Raw genomic sequence first — 7,531 nt, 5'->3', positions numbered from 1 at the left:
TGGGTTACACTCACATTTGGTGCCTCATCAGAGTGGAAAATATTAAGAGCCACCAGCACAAAATCTACAAGATAACATAATGTGTGGAATCTGCTATTTGAAACAGCTGTGGGCTCACAAGAATATTAATCCCTTCTCTTTGTTTACGGATGCCTTTCCTTTACTTGACCAACCTGCGGGTGCCGCTGTGATCTACCATCACTGTGATTAGAGCTGATCAATAGTTTTCAAAAGGACAAAAGTTTAATGATTATTTTCCTGAAAAATGTTGAATCTTTTTCATGAAGAGTGTTTACAAATTTTCAACCACTTCTGATTGCAATGTTCATCTAATTCAGGGCCACATCCACCCTGCAACCTTACTCATGTGACTAGTAGGCAGGGCTGGCTCCAGGCACCAGCCGACCAAGCACGTGCTTGGGGCGGCACCTTGGGGGAAGGGCGCGCTTGATTTTTTTTTTTTTTTTTTGATTCAGCGGTGCAGCGCTTGGAGGGGGGGCAGGGCTTTGGGCGGCGCGGTGCTTGGAGGGGGGTGGGGGCTTCGGGCGTTGCTTGGGGGAGCGGGGCTTCGGGCAGCGTGGTTCTTGGAGGAGGGCGGGGCTTCAGGTGGCGTGATGCTCGGCGGGGGCGGGGCTTCGGGCAGCGTGGTGCTCGGCGGGGGGCGGGGTCTTGGGGGGGCGTGGGCTTCAGGTGGCATGGCGCTTGGAGGGGGCGGGGCTTCGGGGGCCGTGGTGCTGGGGGCGGGGATTTCGGTGGCGCTCGCGGGGGGCTGTACTGTGGGGCGGCGCTCTTCTTTTTTGCCTGGGGCGGCAAAAAAGTTAGAGCCGGCCCTGATAGTAAGTACAGTTTATTTGCATAAGTAAAGGTTACTCACATGTGTAAGTGCTGCAGGGACAGGCCCTTATGTTATAAGCTTCTCAAGACAAGAACCTTTTTTCTCATCTGTTTGTAATGCACCACCGGCAGGCACTAATACATAATAAGACGTGTATGCTATGCCTCTGTTAATGAAACCTAAAATTATGCTATGCCTCCATCAATGCAACCTAAAATGGCATTTGCTTTTTTTGCAACAGCATCGCATTGCTGATTCATGTTGAGGTTGTGATCCACCACAACTCCCAGATCCATCCCAGCAGTGCTGCTGCCAAACCAGTTTCCCCCCATTTTGTATTTGGGCATTTGGTTTTTCTCCCCTAAGTGTTAAGCACATGCTTAACTTTACACACAGGAATAGTCTTGACTTCAGTGGAAGTAGTCATATGCTTAAAGTTAAGCGCGTGCATGATCAGGGCCTTTTATTTCTGTGTACTGCACCTTCGCACTTGTAGAAGTCTGCTGGAGGCAGCTGCCATATTGAATTAAATGCAACTCATTTAGGACTGAGAGTTTGATTGTTATATGTCTGCAGAAACATTATAAACAGCAATATCTCCAAAGGAAAGCAACTTTTAGAGTGAATCTTAAAGACCCTTCATTTTGTGAGTGTGTAAAACTCTCTTGTGGAAAGTTTAATAGGGTGCTAGAGAAATGTAGGATGAAGTCCTGCCTCTGTTGAAGTCAATGGGAGTTTTACCATTCACTTCAATAGGCCAGGATTTCACTTCTAAGCCCCAATTTAGCAAAGCAGTTAAGCACATGCATAAGTCTACCCTGGACAAGGGCCTCTAAGTGCTAATGCAATACAAGTCCATTAACAACAATCATAATGTATTGATCAACATTTGTGCCAAGTCTGCCTAGCGGCTGTGTTCTGTAATGTGGGCAGTTTATTCATGTTGGACTTTGTTTAAATTATTAATTACTGAGTATCATATTAGAGAGTGATTATTAAAAGAGAGGGCATGAATTAAAGAATTGGAATTAGTCTGAGCTCTGATTTCTGTTAACAGCAGTAAGGAAAAAGAAGGAACATAAAAACTTCTCCAAATTGTGTTTTTTTCAGCAGCATTCTAACCTACCACATTGGGAAACTGAGTTCAAGTGGAGTTGATCACTGTCATTGGCCAATGCAATACAAAGGAATGAAATACATTAGGACAAACAAGCTACTTGTGAATATAATCATTTGCTCATAAATGGCAAGTGAGAATGTTTGGTAGGAATGTGCAATCACAATTTAAGAAACAGGAAGCAGATGGATCCAATTCTGTAACCTACTGTGGTTTGGGTGGGGTTGTGAGAAGGGAGTAACAGCTAAGGTCAAACACACTTTTAACAGTAACGGATTATTAACTTTGACAACAATAACAACAATAGTACAATGTAACAGTAACGGATTATTAACTTTGACAACAATAACAACAATAGTACAATGTAACAGTAACGGATTATTAACTTTGACAACAATAACAACAACAATAGTACAATGACTTGTCACTTACTATAATGCCTTTTCGCTGAGAACCTCCAAGGGCTTCACAAACCTTAATCATCCCAACAGTCCTGGCAGCCAGATATTGTTGCCTCCATTTCACAGATGGGGACACTGAGAAACAGAGACATTAAGAGCAAAGGCTAATATTTTCAGACCTGGGGGGGCCTAAAATTAGGCCCCCGAATATAGATTTTTGGCAGGGTGCTAGCCTGGGACTCAGGAGACTCAAATTTAAGTTCTCTGTTCCAACATAGACTTCCTGTGTGACCTTGGGAAAGGCCCAGACCCTATAGCTATACCGGCCAATCCTTTTAGTGTAGACTGAGTTACTATTGACAAAAAGAGTCCTTTTGCTGGTATAGCTTATACCGCAGGACTTTTTTTGCTGGTATAGACTACACTAAGGTTTCTGCCAGCATAAATCAGCAAAAATCACCCCCCTAACCAATATAGCTATGCCGGCAAAACTTTTAAATGTAGACCAGGCCTTAGCTTCTCCAGGCCTCAATTCTCCATCTGTAAAATGGGGATAATAGCACTGCCCTAGCTCACAGAGGTGTTGTAGGAATAAATACATTAGACTGTGAGAGGCTCAGATGCTATGGGAATGGGGCCATATGAGTACTTTATGTAGATGTTGGATAGCTAGCTAGCACATTATCCATGTTAGCAAATTGTCAGTGACATGCACCATCTAGATGCTCCTCCATCTAGATTCCTAAGGTGCCAGCTCTAAGATAGCCTCTGATGTACATAACTTATTCATCAGAGTTCAGTGAGTCAATCCCTTGTGCATAACGAGTAGAATACCCACCTCTGGATTGTATGCACAGTTCTACAAAACAGAAGAGTATCAACATCGTTTGAACTGGTCTGTATTGGAAAAGTCCCCCAATTATATTAAACTCATCTCCATCAGAGTGACATTAGACACATGTACTTGCATATCCTTGTCCTGGTCTAAGTTGGTAGCTAAGAGGCTGGGCTGATCATCCCCCTCCGGTGGTGAGACCAGATGAGGAAGGGGAGGAAGCTCACTGCTCCTCCTTATTCCCCCAAATGGATTGGATGGATGCCGGCACTGCTAATTTATGCCCAGATTCAGCAAGATACTTAAGCATGTGCATAATTTTAACTAACCAATTGACTTCAATGGGACAATGCATGGGCTTAAAGTTACAAGCATACTTAAGTATTTTGGTAAACTGGACCCATCAGCACACCAGTAAAGTCATTTGGACATGTACCTGGTCCTGTCATTTCTTATCATTTCCTGATGGAATGGATCTCACTATATCCCATGACACCTTTTTGACTAGCATTGTGTCTAAAACCACACCATGCATGGTTGTTTAGTATACTGGACCAATGTGTTGTAAGAGAAGGAGATTAGGAAAGCAAGACAACCTATTGGTATATAGACTTGTTTTGTTTCTCAGTCAGAATGTTTAATGGGAATGTTTGATTGCAATGTATGAAAGCGGAAACAGATGCATTCTGCACAGTAATCATCTGTGGTTTGGAAAAAGGGTGAAAGGGAAACGTGAGATGTCCATACACTAGTACAGTACAGCGGAGGCCAACAGGATAGATTTCAGAATGAAGGGTGACTAGTGTTGAAACGCGTTGTGTGATACTGGGGGATGAAATAAGGGCATCTGTTGAACTGAACAATTTGCTAGGCAAACAATCCAAAATGAATAATCTATGGTGCAAATTGATCCTGTTCTCCCCCTCTTTTCACAACTTATCCACAAACAGATTGTGATTTTTACGAATGGTGTTTGCTAGTTACAATTATTTTGCAGCAGCACATTTGAACGGTGGATTACTCACAAAATATTTCTGTAAATATTCACTTAAACAGTTGATGTTGATAATTCAGCACACGGTTGATCACCTAAGTTCTGGGGGAATTGTTGCTGCTCCCAGTCTGGATGCTTATTATAAACAGCGTAACAAAGTCAGACCTGACAGCTATAAGAGAGTGGTGGAAGGTGGTTAATTAGAGACACTTGAGTCCAATTAAGGGCTGCTGGTGACTTTTAAAAACCCCTCTTCTGGTGCCAGAGGGAGGAGGGATGAGAAACAAGCTGTAGCAGGAAGAAAAGACTTTTCCTAGGTGGAAGGCTTCTCTTGGGGGGAGGGATAGCTCAGTGGTTTGAGCATTGGCCTGTTAAACCCAGGGTTATGAGCTCAATCCTTGAGGGGGCCATTTAGGGAACTGGGGTAAAAATCTGTCTGGGGATTGGCCCTGCTTTGAGCAGGGGGTTGGACTAGATGATCTCCTGAGGTCCTTTCCAACCCTGACATTCTATGATTCTCTTCCTTGTAGGGGAAACAGCCAGGTCCTATTTGAGGAAGTAGTGGTAGCCAGAACCCAGCCTAATAAGGCAATGCTTCCTGGGCAGGGAAATATATTTCTTCTGTGTTGTAAGTTTGTTTTTGCTTAAAAGAATTAATCAGGCCTACTCTGAGGCCCAACCTGGCAATAGTGAAAAATAAACCCAAGCAAAGAATTAAAAATCTGCAGAGTAGGACTGATTGGAGGTGGGGGCTTCCTTTTTGTTCTGTGTTTGCACAGCATTTAGCATGATGGGGTCCCACTCCATGACTGAGAGGGCTAGGCTCTATGGTAATACTACTGCTAGTAGTAAGTAATTAATAATAGTGATTAGCTCTGGCCCTAGCAGTGGTGTGCAGGGAAATGCACAAGAACCTATCCCCTGCAAGGGCAAGCGAGGACGGCAGGTCTGCTTGGGAGAGGCTGCGAATGGCTCCTGCTAAGTGTCCCCAGGGGCATAAATTGCCTCAAAGGGGATGAAGAGGGGAGGCCACCCCCTTTGCCTTGACTCTTGGGCCAGCTAAGGCGAGCAACTGGAACCTTTCCATCAAAAGGCTTCACATTTTGTTCATTCCCCCCTGGGGGAGTGGAGCACAGCTCCCCCTACATGGAGAGCTCTCCCTGCTCTCTGCCTGGTTCAGTGACAACTTCACCTCTTGTTTCACTTGACTTTACCCGCTGCTCCCCCTGCACTCTGGGAGAGGGACTGGACCATCTGAGGCTCTGCCCCTCTCCAAATTCCCAGGTGCTCAGGATAAGGCCTACATGACGCAGTTTAGCTTCTGTCCTCACAGGCCCTGAGTGACTGGGGCTGCTAGTCTTATGGGAAAGCCATGATTGGATTTCAGGGAACTGTATAAATACATCGAGTTCCCAGCCTATATCGATTCTCACTTGCTCAAATCAGCCTTGAAGATAGCTATGCTGATTAGCCACACCTCAAAGGCCAGATCCTAAACGTCAGCTACTTCAGTGCATTTCCTTTGATCTACACGGGCAGAGGATTTGTATCTGCAGTTCATTACTCTCATTGGACAGAGAAAATAAATATTTTGGGTTTTTTTCCCCTACCCACCCAAGATGAGTCAAGTTTTCCTCAAAGTGTACATTAGATTAACTTCAAAATACATGACTCAAGCCTGCCTCTTGCATATTTGTCAATAATACTTAAAATCAGGTCTCTTCCATTACCCCTTTGATATTTATGGAGCACAAATTACTTCCTGTATCCAAAAGCGTGCTCATAACCTGTTTGTGTTTTTGTAGCCTCTTAGTGCACTTAATATCCCCAAGGACCTCAGGGAACTCCACATCATTCTAAAAAGTGATGTTTTGAAAGCATTACTGTTTATATCTCAGCTGGAGCGAACCATTCCACTTCAGCACTGAAATAATCCTTGCGAAGTGCCTAAAGGAGACTGGCTTGGAGGCTTCCAGTGGAAATAAACAATCCAATTGGTAAAAAACCTGGCTAGAAGGAGAATGTCATGAGATCAGCCCATTCAATTTGCTTGGGAAGATAGAAAGCAATTGAACAAATCTAAATAGCCTGAAGTAACACTGTGTGTTAGTTAAGGTCCTGATCATCAGATGTATCAAATTATAGAACAGTGGAATAATTAATTCCCCTTCTGTCACTCCCTCCTCCTCCACAAACAACTAGGAGCTGTTGTGCATGACCATTTGAACAAACAAACGGACATTAAAAAGGAGAATGGCTCTTCGTGTTATGCTGGGAGTTAATGAAGTGATGATTAGTAAGTATGTTGAAGTCAGCACTTCAGTTGCCAAGCATCAAACCATTTATCCCACAATAAATTCCAAAACATTGTAGATGGAGGACAGACTCTGTTAGGCCAAATTGCCCATCACCAGGCCTGGCTTAATGGGAGATGGGGTCTCCTGCAGACATAGCCCGTGCCAGGTCCGTCTCTAGGCACCAGCAAAGCAAGCACGTGCTTGAGGCGGCACATTTCCAGGGGCGGCATTCCAGTTGTGGGCCGGGCTGGGCTGCGTGTCGCGCAGCAGCAGGGCGGGCAGGGCCAGCAGCCAGAGCGCGGGCAGCGAGAGCGGCGCGGGGGTGCCCGGGCCGGGAGCGCGGCAGCGAGCGCACGATGGCCAGGGAGCGCTCGAAGCTGAGGCAGTCCAGGCAGAAGGCGGAGGCGAACATGTTGAGCAGCACCAGGTAGCTGCTGAGCTTGGACAGCGCCGAGCCGAAGGGCCAGTGGAAGCATAGCGCCGTGTAGGCGGCCCACAGCGGCAGGGTCACCGCAAAGGCCAGGTCAGCCAGCCCCAGGTTGCTGATGTAGGTGTCGGCGGAGCGGCGCTTGGCCCGTGGCCCCGCCACACGGTGAACATCACCAACCCGTTGCCTGACAGCCCCAGCACGAAGACCAGCATGTAGAGCATGGGCAGCAGCGAGAAGGAAACCTCCCAGTCCGCTCTTGTTCGCCTCCCCATAGTAATAGTAGGGCTCGCTGCCCAGTGGGTCCACAGCTGCGTCCTCTATGGCCCCGCACTGCACCCCGCCGCCGCCTATTAAGGGAGCTCCCGCCACTGCCCCCACCCCCTGCGGTGCGCCCGGAGACCCACCCCCAGCTGCTGCTCTGCCTGGCCAGGTTCCTGCCCTCTGCCCCAGGCGCACCCCAATCCAGAATCCCAGCCCCTGACCCAGGCACATCACTTCTCCCCCTCCTTCCAGAGTACCCTCACCCCCTGCCTCCCAGCACAGAGCGAAGCTTCAAGAGAGACAGAAAGGGAACAAGGTGGCTCCTGTTTGCTTGGGTTGGGGGGCAAGTGGAATCGCTCCA

General features: G+C 46.8%; 1 pseudogene; it reads right to left on the bottom strand.

Moving 5' to 3' along the window:
• Window positions 1–6,653: 6,653 nt before the first annotated feature.
• LOC112060613 (apelin receptor-like) lies at window positions 6,654–7,303 on the bottom strand (annotated as a pseudogene).
• Between the last annotated feature and the right edge of the window lie 228 nt (window positions 7,304–7,531).

Source organism: Chrysemys picta, unplaced genomic scaffold (assembly GCF_011386835.1).
Source record: "Chrysemys picta bellii isolate R12L10 unplaced genomic scaffold, ASM1138683v2 scaf198, whole genome shotgun sequence".
Lineage (NCBI taxonomy): Eukaryota > Metazoa > Chordata > Testudines > Emydidae > Chrysemys > Chrysemys picta.
This window is presented reverse-complemented; position numbering and strand designations above follow the sequence as displayed.